This window comes from Arvicanthis niloticus, chromosome 1 (assembly GCF_011762505.2).
Source record: "Arvicanthis niloticus isolate mArvNil1 chromosome 1, mArvNil1.pat.X, whole genome shotgun sequence".
Classification (NCBI taxonomy): Eukaryota; Metazoa; Chordata; class Mammalia; order Rodentia; family Muridae; genus Arvicanthis; species Arvicanthis niloticus.
In genome coordinates this window covers 111,474,312-111,489,681 of record NC_047658.1, presented here as the reverse complement: position 1 = coordinate 111,489,681, position 15,370 = coordinate 111,474,312, and positions in this window count along the sequence as shown.

Genomic DNA, 15,370 nt, shown 5'->3' with positions numbered 1-15,370 from the left:
CTGCCCCTCATCTCATTCTGTGCTGGGAGTGGTGGGACTGGGAACAGTTAGCTCCAAAGGAATAGAACTTGGGGGATGGTTACTTTCTTGAAGGTCTGGTATGCTGGAAATGGGGATCTGTCCTATAGAAGCAAAGGATGCTGGGACATCTCCATGTAACACGGTAATTGAAGGCCAAAGAGGGCGTTCAGCCCATTACGTCTCTCGGCATACTCACAAACAGCAAGTAGTTAAGAAGTATTTGGGGACTGAGTAGGACCAAGACATGGCTGAAGGGAGCCCCTGGGGCCTTCGGGAGATGCCTGGCAGGATGGGCTCCCCCACTACCCCATACAGGCCCCTTCCTCTAAGAAATATGTGGCTGACATGGTGGCAAGCCCTTCATAGGTTACATAAATAGGTGCCAGACCACTTGATGATCACCGGCTCTCAAAAGTCAATGTGGTGAAAGGCTTCCTCAGACAGTCTGTGCCACTGTTTCGACTACCCCGTGGCACCTTGTAGGAGAAGATAAGTCTCACTCATTCACTCACACCTGCTCAGGCCAGTGCTAAGCAGAGGCTGGACAGGGCTCAGCTGGTACAGTCGCAGCCTTGTGATTTACAGGTTAGAGCTGGCCAGGACACACATGGGGAAGAAGAACGAACAGAGACCTCGAAGTCTACTTAAGTGACAAGCACAGAAAGCCACATTCTCCCGGAGGTGAGACCTGAGAGTCTGACATGAGAGAAAGTATAGAAACAGCCCAATAGAGGACTGTCTGCTCCAACACAATGCTTCTGTCACCAAAGCCTGCCGAGTAATAAACACAACCCTCAGGGTGTGAATCTCAGCCACCCCAGGCACCAGTTTGGCACCTTTTCCTTCACTCAAGTTATCACCATTCATCAAACACCTTTGGTATGCCCAACTGAAGAATATGGAGGTGTATAACTAAGGAAGATAAAGACCTGAACCAATGATTAGCAAAGAATGCAATAAAAAATAAAATTAAAAAGCCACCCGTCCAGGAAAGCAGTGGGCAGTGCTGTGGAGGGAAGAAAGACAGATTTAGAATTCTCCCTCCAGGCCATAATCTCAGAGGACAATGTCCCAGTGGAGGAAAAAGTTAAAGGGGTAGCTATGCAAAGGCCCTGGGGTCGGTAAGAATGTGATTCATTCCAGAACATACGGGAAGGGCAGTATTGGTGGTGACTATTGCCACCAGGGTACATGTAGACCTTGAGGAAGGGTGTGTCCCTTCATGCTCACCATGAGATCCCTTCCATGGATTATCCACAGGCAATGACAGAGCCCTCCCTCATGGCCCATGAACCTACTCTAGTCAAAGTGTGCCCTGATATCTGGGGTAAGGTAGGTTTGGGAAATCCACAAATCCCTGCCACCCACCACCCAGATCCCAACTTGGGATGCCAGCAGGGAACAGCCAGCATCCCAGGGGCCAAGACTTTGAGAAGGGGCTTGGGGGTACTGGGAGCAAAAGTAATATTGCAAAAATCAGAGTGGGAGAAGGGAGAGGTAGACCCGCTAGTGGATAGGGACTCTATCTGAAGTCAGCTAAGGCTGAGGAGTCTCGGGGGCCAGGGAAGAAAGCAACCTCAGCTCAGGGCAGGTCACAGGATGCTGTACTGTCCTCAAGGCTGGCAGTGGGTGTGAAGTAACATAGTCCTATGATGACCTGATTAGGCTGCAGAGCATGAGGAGAGAGCAGGAGGATGCTGTGGTGGGTGCCTCAGCTATGCCCAGCCTCGGGTGAGACTTAAACAGCAAAGTGTGGCTGTATCAGGGATAGGAGGCCAGGATGCCCTGTCAGGTGGCCATGCCCACTGGCCACTCAGCCAGTAGTCTTTCACGTGCCCACCAGAGGCTGGCACTGGCAAGGCCAAGCAGCCTGTGTGTGCCACAAGGACATGTTTAAATTATAGGGTGTGAGCATTTTTCCTTTTCTCTCCTCTGCCTAGCATTCCTGAGGCCGGGCTTGGGTTTGGTTACCAAGCAGCAAGGGGCTGGAGGGCACCCACCCACATGCTGGCAGGCATCCTTGGCTGCCGCTGGCTCCTCCCCCTGACAGCAATTAAGCAAGTCCCAACTGGTTAGTTTGGTGAGCAGCAAGGCATGTGGATGGTAGCCCCTGCCTTGGGTTGTTTTGGGTGGTGCCTGTGCATGTGGGTGTATGACCACGTGTGCGAGCGCATGCAGGCATGTTTGCAAGTTTATGGTCTGTGTACACCACGAGTGCCTGTGTGGGATAGTGAATACAAGAGAGAGCATGTGAGCGCCTGGGCCTGTTGTGAGCATCTGTGTGGGGTCTGTGTTTACAGGTCTGTGCCTTGGTACCTCTGATCTGTGTGGGGCTGGAGAATGAACCTATGGGTACGGTGAGGGGAGGCAGCTGCAGGGAGGAACTGGCACAACCCTCTGGCATGTGAACCTTCGAACCTGAGCCATCCTAGGTAGTGAGCTCCCTGGCAGGCCCCAGCTGCATGGTCCTTGAGCACCTCTGACTGCCCTGTCACCCTCACCTGTGCTCCTACACTGTAACTAAGAAGTTGACCTCACAGCCCATGCAGTAGGGCCCTGGATCTAACATGGCCATGTCCCTGGTCTTGCATTTCCGCTATATACCTGGCCTGAGCACTTCCTGTCTAGTGCTGGTATGTGGCCATGAAGCAAGCATAACTTCTGGGGATTAGAGGTAGCTAGCTGGTAGCTTCCTGTGCATTAGTGTATGTGTGTGTGTGTGTGTGTGTGTGTGTGTGTGTACATGTAGACACATATGTGCATGTGAAGGCCAGAAGTCTTCATCTGTGTCTTCCTCCATCGCGCTCCACGCTCTCTACAGTAGTTTTTGAGGCAGGGTCCTCTTCCGTCTGGTTAGACTGACCCCAGGAACCCTCCAGTCTCCCACCCCACACTGGCATGGCAGGTGCTCACCGTCACCCTTGCCTTCTGCATGGGTGCTGGAGATCAAATTCAGTGCCTTGTATTTGCACCCCAACACTTTCCCCACTGGGGCATCTCTCCAGTACAGCTCTATCCTTTTTTATGTTTACATTTATGTGACAATGCACCTCCATTTAACTGGTGGTAAAATGCATGCCAAGTGCTATTATTTTAAAGGTTTTCCCGTGGACATACTCCAGATGGACAGGACAGCCACCACTGCTATCCCACTCCCCAAGTCTTCCATTACACACTTGAAGCTGTCCCCACTAAATGGTCAACTCTGTCCCCAGGGCCCAGGAACCATCATTTGCTTTCTCATTGGGGGATTTATTCTGGGAACCTGGAGAAGGCAGAATCTCACAAGATGTGTCTCGCCTCTGCTTTCCTTCTCTCAGACACCAGGTGCTCACTGTTCACCCGTGTAAGAGCACGTGTCAGAGTATCCTTCCTAAGGCTGACTGATGCTCTGTGAGGTCGGGGGAGCTGTGGAGCCGTGGGGAGCAGGCCTGGAGCAAGAGTGGGGTCTAGGCATGTCTAAACCCCAGAAATCTCATCCTGAGACTGGCAGGAGTAGGACTCCTCCCTCCTGTCCTGGGTCTGCTGTCCCAGCACACGTAGACCCTTGCCCCCACCTTTGCCCAGTAGAGGAGTTCACTAAATGACCTCTCATAAGGTCTTGTCCAGCAGCATCTGGAATTCCTTGTTATGTACATGAGGCATCTGCAGCACCCTGATGTATACCAATGATGTATACATACCCTATAGCCCTTCCTCACCCTCTCGAAGGTTTAAATAGCCTTCCCCCCCCCCCAATTAAATGAACTGCTTAATGAAGCCTGCCTTCCTCTCGGACCACCCATCTGACAGTCTGATCCTGGTGCTCCGATCGTGGTGTGATCGTGGTGCTAACGAAGGGGAACAGAGTCGCAAAACTCCACAGGATAATGGAACAAGTTTGCTTGTCCACTCCCCGACTAACACACATTTCAGCTGTTTCCAGCTTTGGGCGCCTGTGGATTAAAATGAGTGTGAAATGAGTGTGCATGCACAGATATCTGCTAAAGTTGCCAGCTTTGCTTCTTCTGTGTAAATCCAAAGCAGTTGTGTAGCTGGATCACCCGCACAGCACTCTGGACATTTCTGGAGAACTGTTAAGGGGTTTTGCACATCAACCAGAGGAACTTTCATCTCCGTAGCTAGAGGTCTGGCTCCTCCATGTCCCTGGCATCTGCTCTCTTCTTTGGTATGATGTATGTATGTATGTATGTATGTATATGTATGTATTTTTAGGCAAGGTTTCTCTGTGTGTCCTTTGCTGTCTTAGAACTCACTCTGTAGACCAGGCTGGCCTGGAACTCAGAAAGATCCACCTGCCTCTGTTTTTAAAACATTGAGGCTAAAGATGTTTTCCACCACTACCCAGTGTCTTTGATATTCTTACTTGTTGACTTAAGTTGGCACTGGGTGATTTCCACTGTGGCTTTGCTTTGTATTTCTCTAATGACTAGTGATGACACTATTTCTCCATGATATTTTGGCTATTTATGTCTTCTTAAGGAAGTGTTCATCCATATGTTTTGCCTTTTCAAAATTGGATTGCTCCTGTTGTTATTGAATTGTAAGAGTTCTTTATATATTTTGGTGTGTGTGTGTGTGCACTCGAGCAGGGTTATCTGCACATAGAGATTGATTTCAGGGACCACTCTCTGTCACCCTCCACTTTTAAAGAAATTGTTTTTGTGTGTGGGTGTTTTGCCTATATATATATGTCTGTGCATCATGTGTGTGACTGGTACCTGTGGAGGTCAGAAGAGGGTGTTGAATCCCCACAGAACTGGAGTTGCAAATAGTTACGAACATCATGTGGGTGCTGGGAAAAAAGCACAGGTAGGTTCTCTCTCTTTTTTTTTTTTTTTTTTTTTTTGTTTTTCGAGACAGGGTTTCTCTGTGTAGCCCTGGCTGTCCTGGAACTCACTCGGTAGACCAGGCTGGCCTTGAACTCAGAAATCCGCCTGCCTCTGCCTCCCAAGTGCTGGGATTAAAGGCATGCGCCACCACCGCCCGGCTGGTAGGTTCTCTATAAGAACAGGTGCTCTTAACCTCTGAACCATCTCTCCATATCACCCCCTTTTTTGAGTCATGTTGTTCTCTGAGCCCAGAATACCCTTCGTGAGTATTCTCTGGTCTGAAATGGTTGTAAGTTCAATTGCCATAAAGATTCCTTAAGTTTCCTTTTACAGGAAGCTATGGTTGTAGTTCTCACGTTCACATCTATGGTCCACCCAGAGTCAGCTTCTGTGTGTGGTTCAAGGTAAGAACCTGGCTTCATTCTTCTCTTTAGGGTTACTCAGATTCACCAGCACCATTTGTGGAGATGACGACTCTTTTCCTGTTGAACAATCTCAGAACCCTTGTCAACAACCTGAGAAGGCTGATGCCATGCTGCTTTGATGACAGTAGCTTTGTAGTAAGTTTTAAAGTTGAGTGTGTAGATTTCTCTCTCTCTCTCTCTCTCTCTCTCTCTCTCTCTCTCTCTCTCTCTCTTTCTTTCTTTTTTTCTCTTTCAGGGTTGTCTAGGCTATTTGGGGCCCCTTGGGATTCATGCACTTAAAGATTGGTTTTTACATTTCTCAGGAAAAGGTCTTTAGACTTTTGATAGAAAATATATTTTATCTGTTGATTGTTTGGGTTGTCACTCTAGTGAGAATATGGGGTGTCCTTCCATGTATTTGGGTCTTAATCATTTTTTAAAGAGGTTTTGTGATTTCCTGCATACCAGCCTTTCAACTCCGTGGTTAGATGTGTCCCCAAGCATGTAATTCTTCCTTCCTTCCTTCCTTCCTTCCTTCCTTCCTTCCTTCCTTCCTCCCTCCCTCTCTCCCTTCCTTCCTTCCTTTCTTCCATATTATGCATCTAGATGAGCGTATATGCACATGTGTGTGCAGGTGCCCATGGATGCCAGAAGAGTACTCTCAACCCTTGGAGCAGGAGTTCCGGGCAATTGAGAGCCACCTGATGTGAGTGATGGGATCCAAACCCAGGTCTTCATGGTTGATGAGTGACCTTGACCACTGAGCCCTGTCTGCAGTCCTCTTCATTTGTTAGTGAGACAAGATCTCTTATGTGACCCAGGCTGGTCTCAAAGTTGCTCTGTAACTAAGAATGACCTTTAACTTCTCATCCCCCTGCCTCCACCACTGCCCTCAGTGCTGGGATTGCAGGTGTATGCCACTGCTCAGTTTATCTGCTGAATGTGGAGCCGAAAGCATTGTTCATACTGGACAAGAGTTCTCCTAATTGAGCTGCTTCCCCAGATCCCTGAGTGTTGAACTCTTTCAGCTGTTGTAAACAGGATGGTGCTCTTGATTTCTCTATCAGGTTCATCCCTGCTGGTGGGTGGAGAGGATACTGATCTTGTGTGCTGCAATGCCAGCTTTTACATATAAAATAAAATACTTTTACTGAAGCTATTTCTGAACTGTAGGTAGCTTTCTTATGAATTCTTTGAAAATATTTGAGCTACAAAATCATGCAATTTGCAAATAGAGTCAGCCTCACTCCTCCCTTCAAGTTTCTTTTATTTTATGCCTTTTATTTCCTTTTCTTATTTTTATATCTATGGATGGAACATCAAGGGCACTGTGGGACAGGATGGGGACACAGGCGCCCTTGTCTTGCTCCTTGTCTTTGTGGGAAAGACTTTGCCCTTTGAATGTGATGTCAGCTGAGGTTTTACCAGTGTCCTGCCCTTACCCCCAGTAGTCTTGAGGTTTGGTTGTGAAAGGGGGTTGAGCTATGGCAACCACCTTCTCCACATCCACACGATGACCTGGGTGGTCCCCTCCTCCTGTTGCATTGATTGGTCTTCTGCTGTTGGTGAGCCTTGTATTCCTAAGGTAAACTTCAGTTAGCCACATTGGACGATCATTTTAATAGGCCACCAGATTTTATTTACTAGTTTACTATTTATTTATTTTCTTGAATATTTAAATTTAAAAACTTGCAAAGACTTATTATCATTTTATGTGAATGAGTGCTTTGCCTTCATGTATATATGTGTAACATGTGTTTGCCTGGTTTCTGCAGAGTTTAGAAGAGGGCATTGGATCCCTCAGAACTGGATTTACTTACAGTTGTCAGTGCCATATGGTTCTGTTAATTGAACCTGGGTCCTTTGGTGGAACAGCCAGGGCTTATAACCACTGAACCTTCTCTCCAGTCTCTGGATATTTTAAAGTTCAATTTTAGTGTGTGTGTGTGTGTTCTTTTTTTTCCTCCATGTGGTTCTGTGGATAGAACTCGGGTCACCAGCTTGGCAACAAGCACCTTCACTAACTGTGCCTTCTCTCAAGCCTTCTCAAATACCCAGCCTCTGTAATAAGGGTATCACTTATGTGTGGTTTACTCTTCTTGTAGTGTCAGAGAAATGCCAGCTTTGTCAAATGAACTCAAAGGTGTTCAGAGTCCTTCCTTGTTCTGGAATAAATTGGAAAGACCTAGTATGAATCTCTGAGTGTTAGAATTTGCCTATGAAGTGGCTAATCTAGGACTTCCCTTTATTAGGTTGTTTGGGGTTTGGCTTCAATGTGACTCAGTCTTTTCACTAACCTCACCTGTCCAATGCTAGGTCTTTCTTGCCCCACTTCCGGGGTCTGTCTATCCCCCGGAACTTGCAACTACCCACCCATCTCTCGGGCCACAGTGCTTCTTACCCACAGCCCTCACCTGTCTTCATGGCTGGAAGCAGAACCATCCCCTTGAGCTTCGTCACTTGCTCCTGGTGTCCACTTCACTCTGGAGAGGCATCGATTGAACTCTCCCCATGCTCACACTGAGAACACATCTCAAGCCTGGACCAAGCTCATCCCTGTCAATCCATCCTGACGCTGTCAGATCATGTCTGCCCTTCACCAGGCTGAATATCTGTTCCACTACTTGGTGAGGGATGTTGAGAATGTACCCTTTGTAGGATTCTGGCCTTCCTTTCCACACAGTTGTCTGCCCTCCTGTAGAGAAGCCACCAGGCCCTGACTGGAGCTCTGGAGCTCCCTCTCCACCCAGTGTCCACTCTTGTTGCACGCCTCTGCTTCAGGCCATTGGGGGTGCATACCCAAGCTTCCATGGGTAGTCAGCTCCCCTAGAGGACTAGCATTTAAGGTAGTAGGGGTGGGGTAAAGTTATGTGCTCTTTTTAGGGCTGACTGCAGATACACGAGCCACCCAAACCTGAGAAAGGAGAAGCTGAGGTCACAGTCTGCTGGTTGCTCAGAAGCCTGAAGGTCACGTGTGTCCTGCATGCAGCCTACAATGTGGTGACCTCTGCAGATGGAGGATGCTCCCCAAGTGTGTCTCAAGATCTACTCCCCTCTCTCCACTGTGTACATCAGATTCAGGTGGGGTCTCTTGTAAAGTCAGCTGCTGCCTTAAACTGTGTCTACTATACACACACACACACACACACACACACACACACACACACTGTCTTACAAAGGTATCACTTCAAATCTGCAGGGATGAGCAATGACTTAACAAGGCAGTGGGAACTTATTAGCCTGTTCTAGCCTGGACTCTGATTCCAGAATAAATCACTGCAAGAGGAGACACCAGTGGGGTGGTCCCTGAGCTCCAAGCCAGGCTGTGGTGACCCCTTCTCAGGAAAGAGAAAAACAGGCTTTCCTAGCAATGGGCTACTTCCTCCAATGTGGAAGGAAGACCATAGCTGGACACATAGGCTCAGATGTCCCCAACCTTAGTGGCTAAGCCACTTCAGTCAGAGCCCTCCTCCAAAACTCTGTGAGCAGACCTCTCCACAACCCCACCCCCAGTCCTAGCCTCTGCTAGCCTGATCCTCTTCCCTGGGGACAGAGTACACACCACAAACCCATTTCTGCCTCATCCTGCAACCCTCAAGTCTCTCCATTTCTGAGTGAATGAAAGAGTACAAAGACTTGTGGGTAATCACAAAGTATGGAACCGTGTTAGAAGTAGGCATTCCCTGGCACTCACCTGTCCACAGATGCAAATGAGGCCATGGGGCATATCTGTCCAGATTCCAGTGACCAGCCACCTCGCCTCACCAGCCCTCTCAAAGACAAAGCCCTCAGCACCAAACCTATGCATAAAAAAGACCTTCTGCTTCCACTGGCTGGATGAAACCTTGTGCTTTGGTGCAGGGGGATCTGGAATCTGGACACAGTGGGGATGGGACAAGGCCCCTCCTGCCCACAAATGGTAAGAACACTTGAGGGTCCAGTGCTAAGTCCAGAGTGAGGCAGTCAGCAGGCCTTCCTGCCCTTCATGTTCTTATTGCCAGTTGGCTTATCCTCAGATGAACAGGCATGAGACAGGAGACTAAAGAGTGCCACTTCCCCTGTGGGGACAGTCTACATGCCAAGCCAGCTGATGCTGGGCCCCACTGAAGAAAAGGAAGAGTTAACTTCCTGCTGCTTAGATAGCTCAGTGGATAAAGTAGCCTACCACCAATCTTGGCATCCTTGCCAAATAAATAAATAAATATTTAAATATTTAAAAATACAGAAAAAAAAAAACAAAGAAAACAACAACAAAACATTCAACTTGAGGGAGGATCTTAGCCATAAAGAAAAGTTTGAGACCCTGGCTCACATAATCTTTTGCAGTGAGAGAAAAATGTTCCAAAGGCACTGAGAACCTATCACAAACACATATCCTTCATATGCAAAAAGCTCCTACAAACCACTAAGATCCAGAATCTGCTGACATGTGGCACTGAGTCTGAGTTGCCAAGCTGGTAATCATGCCAGAGGACTCTCAGTTCTCACTAGGAAGCCTTTGAAGTAGACCCAGGACCTTGAGTGTGAGCAGCCGGACCTCTCTCCAGCTGGAATGAATGTACTTGCTACTGGCTTACTGAATGATGAGCTCTGTTCACTTCAGGGCTCACTTGGAGAATGGTTCTGCCGTTCTTAGCCTTTCACTTGGATTCTGGAGATGTGAATTCAGGTCCCCATGCTTATGCAGCAAGTATTCTGCCGCATGAACCACGTCCCCAGCCCTGCGAAGTTAATCTTTAAACGGACAGAGTCACCACTCAAGGGAGTTCAGATCCAACAAAACAACCAGAGCTGCTTTTAAGGAAGCAGGTGGAACAGGATGGAAAGTAGTGGAGTCCATCCATCCCAGCCAGCAGCAGAGACAGAGATTCGGCTCCCTCCCTCATGGTGGGAGTAGGGGGTGGGGAGGGGAAAGTAGATGGGGCCAGTAGATCACTAGTTCTGACCCCCTTACATGCTGCTGGTCCTGCTCATTGGACTGGCTCTGAACTTGCCAATGGGGACCTGCCACTTCTTCCTCAGCCAACAACACTGCCCTGGGTGGGACAGGGGCCAGGCAGGCCCAGCCCTAACCTCAGAATCACAATGATGACAAAGCCCAGGGGTCCCCTCCCAACACCTGCACTGTCTTACCTGGGCCCTGAGGCCGCAGGTGTTGCAATGATTCCCACCCAAACCCTGGAATGCCAAGTGGCTCAAAAACAATTGGGATTTCCAGAAACTTCGTCAGCAACGCCAGCCATGTCTCCCTCCTCCACCCCCACTCCTCTGTGTCTCCTTCATACACACACTTCACTTTTGTAGGATCGTAGAAAACAGAAGAGCCCTGCGTCCCACCTATGGGAGTATCATTGTTTTGTTTTGTTTGAAATAGAGTCTCCTGTAGCCCAGGCTGCCCTTGAATTCTCCAGGTAGCCAAGGATAACTTTGAACTCTGCCCCCACCTTCTAAATGCTGGGATGACAGATATGCATGACCACACCCAGTTTATGCAAGGCCGGAATGGAACCCAGGGATTCTTCCCATCACTGAAGGAGCTTCCTACCAGAGGAGTTGAGCTCCCCCAGCCTCACTCCCACCGCACCATGTGTGTTTAAGCCTCTCATGCCTTGGCCATTCCCTCTGCATAGCCTGCTGTCCTCTGCTGTAAAGCACAGCCTACCTGGAGGGCTGCTTGCAAAAGGGGAGACATGGTATTTGTCCTGTGCTGCATCCTCTGAGCCTACAGCCAGTGTGCAGGTGATCAACACACACTAGTGAAAGTTTACCTACGCAACCGCAGCTCCTTCTCCCTGAGGAGTCCGTGGGGCCAGGCTGTAGGAGAAAAGGAAATCTGAGGCCCCCCACATCCTGCCCTCAGGGCCAGCTGGGCTTGTGGATTCCAGAACTTTCTGCAGGAAGCGGAAGGTGCAGAAATAGAAGCACACAGAAAGGCAGTTGCTCCTTTCACCCCAAAAGGAAGGGAAGTGGGGGCAGGGGCTCAGGGAGGAAGCTGGGGAATAAAGAGAGACTGAAGGAGGGACAGAGGAAGGTGAGTCTGGGGCCCTGGGGTACCTGGGTGGCAACCCTGTTTACTCCAGTCAGGAGTTCCAGGCAGGAGTCATGGGGAGAAGTTCCCAACACTCCCTTTTTCCTGACAAAACTACAGCAGGCAAGAACTGTTGGTATTCTCAGACAGTGACCTGAGGGTGTGACTTCCAAGGCCAACACCTAAGCAGGGGTCCTTGGAGAGAAGGCAGTGCCTACTGAGGGTCAAGGTTCACACAGTCATGACCACAGTCACTTCCAGCACTCTACAAAGCACTTACAGAAGGGAAACTGAGGCCAGAGGAGGCAAACCAATCTCCTTGGATATCCAGTGACTATATCCTCAGCTCCAAGCTGCCAGTCATACCCACCTCCCCAGGATCCATGGGAAATCAGGCACCAATAGGCCAAGGGACCAGAGCCAGACAGTCTGGCTGGCGAAAGCCAGCTGGCCCCAGACTAGCTCTATGCTCTGGAGTCTTGGGGTGCCAACTCCCTCCAGCCTGGACCTTGTGAGTTGTTCTGACTTAGACTCATTCAGATCAGCTTCCTTTCCCTACTCTCACTACTGACACCCAAACTTCCTGTTTTCACAGGAAGTATGTCAACAGGGTCCATGTCCCACCCCAACCCACCCCACCCCACCCCACCCCACCCCAAGAACATCATCAGAGTCCAGACATCAGAAAGTCTGTGCCATGGGCAGGTCCAGCATGTTCCTAACTCGCTTAGGAAGCTTAGGCCTTCCCTCTACCTTCTGTGCCTGGGCTGGGTCTGGGGCCTTAGAGTGGTCTGAAGGGCAAGGAATTCTGTTCCTGTCTGGGCCTCCCAGGGACAACTTTACTGGGGGCAGAGGGTGCTACTGGCACTGGCAGGGGTGAATGCCTACATTGGGGATAGAGATGTTTACTGTACCTGTCTGCCCAACTCCCATAGCTTCCCCTAACCCCAGGAAGAGCTGCAGACTGGCTGGATTCTATGTTCACCTTTCTCTGCCCTGGAAGGACTTTGCACTGGATCAGCAGCAGAGGATAGAAGAGCCATGTTAAGCTCCAGGCAGAAACTTTTAGACTATCAGCACAGGAGCAGCCCAAATTCAAGACCCCCTCCACCTGTTGCTAATGTCACTGAGGCAGCCTGCACCCCAGCTCAGCCTCTTGCTCTCCTGTCCACTGTGTGACTTCTGTGAACCTTCTCCCGAAGATCCCCTTCAACTGCTGAGTTCAAGGCCAGCCTAGACAACTCAGTGAGACAGGGTCTCTATAGTGCCACAGCAGGGTACTTGCTTATCCCATGAAGCCCTAAGTGTCCATCTCTAGGGGTCTTTGAGACTCCATCCAACCCCTGATGGATTTTGTGCTTCTTGGTAGAGCGTTCAGTATGCAGCTTCACCAACAGCTCCCTGATAACACAGGCTTTTCTCTCCACTTCTGCAAACCTGAGGTGCCTATCAATCACCCACTAACAGTGGTTGACCTGGGGGATGGCTCCTATGACCCTAGCAAAGCTCTAAGACAGGAACCTTAGCTGTGTGAACCACATGCACCAGATAGGAGCTGGTTCAGAGCATGGATTCAGGGGAGAAATCTGTTCTGCGTTTGGCTACCTTCCCAGAGAGCACTAACTTCCTGTTGTCGAGGACGGCTGGTGAGGGACTCCACCCCAGGCTGACAACTCTAGTATCTATCTATCAAGGAGTGTCATAGGACTGGGGCTGGAGGCCAGTGATGGCCACTGTCCTTCCTAGGAAACTGAAAACTTCCACCGTGACAACAGTGAAGCAAGCAGTAGGGCTCCGTACCCTCCTCTGAGGAAACACTGTTTCTCAGTTTATACTGCCATGGTGCTGCCAGGATGAACGGGGTGGGGGTTAGGGGGACCCTGCAGAAGCCCCTCCTCTTGGTGTTTGAGCCATACCTGCAAGGGAGCCATTCTGCAGATTTGTCTGAGTGAGATTGAGAACTATGGTTAGCCCAAGCTAGCCACAGAGCTTGGCTCTTTAAAGCTAGTTAGGCCAATGTCTTTACAAAAGAGAGAGTGGGCCAGCAAGATGGCTCAACAGGTAGGGGTACTTGCTGGGATGCCTGAAAATCTGAGTTCAGTTGCCAGGATCTGGACAGTGGGAAGAGAGATCCAACTTCCCCGAGTTGTCTTATAACTGCCACACACATACAAATAAATGTGATAAAGAAATTATTACAAAGGAAAAATATGTTTTGCTGTTTTTGTTGTTGTTTTTGAGACAGTCTTGCTATGTGGCCTTAAGCTTGCCACCCTCCTCCTGCTGCCTCCCAAGCACTGCAGTTCTAGGGACACACCACCAGGCCTGGCTTCATGCATCTTTTTTTCATTTAAAATTTAGCCATTTCATACAATGCATCCAGATCACATTCCCTTCCCACCCTCCCACCCTTGTGCCCTCCCCCAAAGTCTCACTCTGTGGCTCAGGCTAGCCTCAAGCCCATGGAGTTTCTCCTGCCTCAGACTACTGAGTACTGAGAGTATAGCCTCCAGTATAGCCTACACCTTGCAGGGAATTTGTTTTAAAAACCATAAAGGGGCTGAGATGATGGTCAGTGTTGGTCAAGGGGTTGGCTACACAGGCAACAGGCCCCTGGTTCAGATATCGCTGCCCATGGAAAAGCTGGGTGCAGGGTGCATAGCCATAATTCTAGTGCTGGGGACAGATAGAAGGATCCTTGGGACCCAGTGAGCTGTAGATTCAGTGACAGACCCTGCATCAAAAAGTAGAAAACAACTGGGGCGGGGGGAACACACCTGATGTTGATCCCTGGCATCCACATGGATATACACACACACTCATACTCAAGTGGGTGCACAAGCCAGTCCCCTCACCTGTTGAGCCATCTTTTGGGGTCCTCTTTCCCATTTTTACATTTTAAACCATGAACATAGATTGTTACTTAGAAACATTTTACTCTCTCCGGGGATCCAAATTTCAGTAAGTAGTGAGGGCTTGGAGCTCTGAGCCTGTCTCCTGTTACTAATGTCTGCTCCTCCCCTGGTTGCAGACAGAGACCTCAGGGTGCCCTGCTGACTACAGTTCTTCAGGAAGAGAGCAAAGGATACCCACCCAGTGACCTCCAGTCCTCGCCTCCAGCCTACATTCCCATGGTTCCTGTCCCCAGGGACTTTCTGATCCTGCAAGGCTGGGATTCTGGACCCAATGGAGGTGGACATGCCACAGGGCAAGAAGGCTTGCCACTGTGGAGTCAGCTGTGGAATCTCAAAAATGTCCTGTGGTCAGGTCCTGGTCTCGCCTGTGACTCAGCAACAAGGCCTGGCCAGGCAGTGGTACAACAATCTGCTTTCTAGTGGGAGACTGCTGGGGCCCAGCAGGGCTGCCTGTGATCTCAAGGACTGCTTGATGGCTTTCAGTGTCAGGAGGGTCATGTGTCCACAGTGTCTGGGGCAGGTGCAAAGAGGAGGGGCCATGTGGTGTGCACACATGGGGCCAGAGAGGAAACCATCAGCCCTGCAGGCAGGCACACATCCCATAGGCAGTCAAGCACCCACAGGCCTGCTCAGGCTAGGTTGTCAGTATGTGCTCTACACTAGTGTCCCCACTGCCCTATCCACAGGCCACCATCACAGATGGTGCATCTCCTGACCATGGCCTTTGTGTGTCTCCTCCTAGTGTTCCCATCTGTGCTTTGGAGCCCCCTCTGCAGACAGTAGTCCCCATCATAGCCTCAGTGCTCAGTAGGGACTCTAGTAGCCAGGGTTGGCAGCTTGGTTTGCAGCCTGATTAGTCTGGAACTTACTATGTAAACCTGGCTACCCTCAAACTCACAGAGAGGCTACTAACTCTCCTGGGATTACAGGCACATGCCACCATGCCCAAAGTGGGTTCTCTTTGAATGTGTGGGTCACAGTGATGAAGGAGACCACCAAGATCTAAGCCAGCCAGTGCTTGCCACTACCACAGAGGTCACTGCTTGAAAGGACACCAGAGGTCAGCCCTTCCATCTATGGTGGTTCCTTACAGGTACACGTTTCATCTAGAGCCAGGCAGGAGCATACAGGCAAAAGCCATTGTTCCATTTGTGAGCCAGAGGTCAGTGG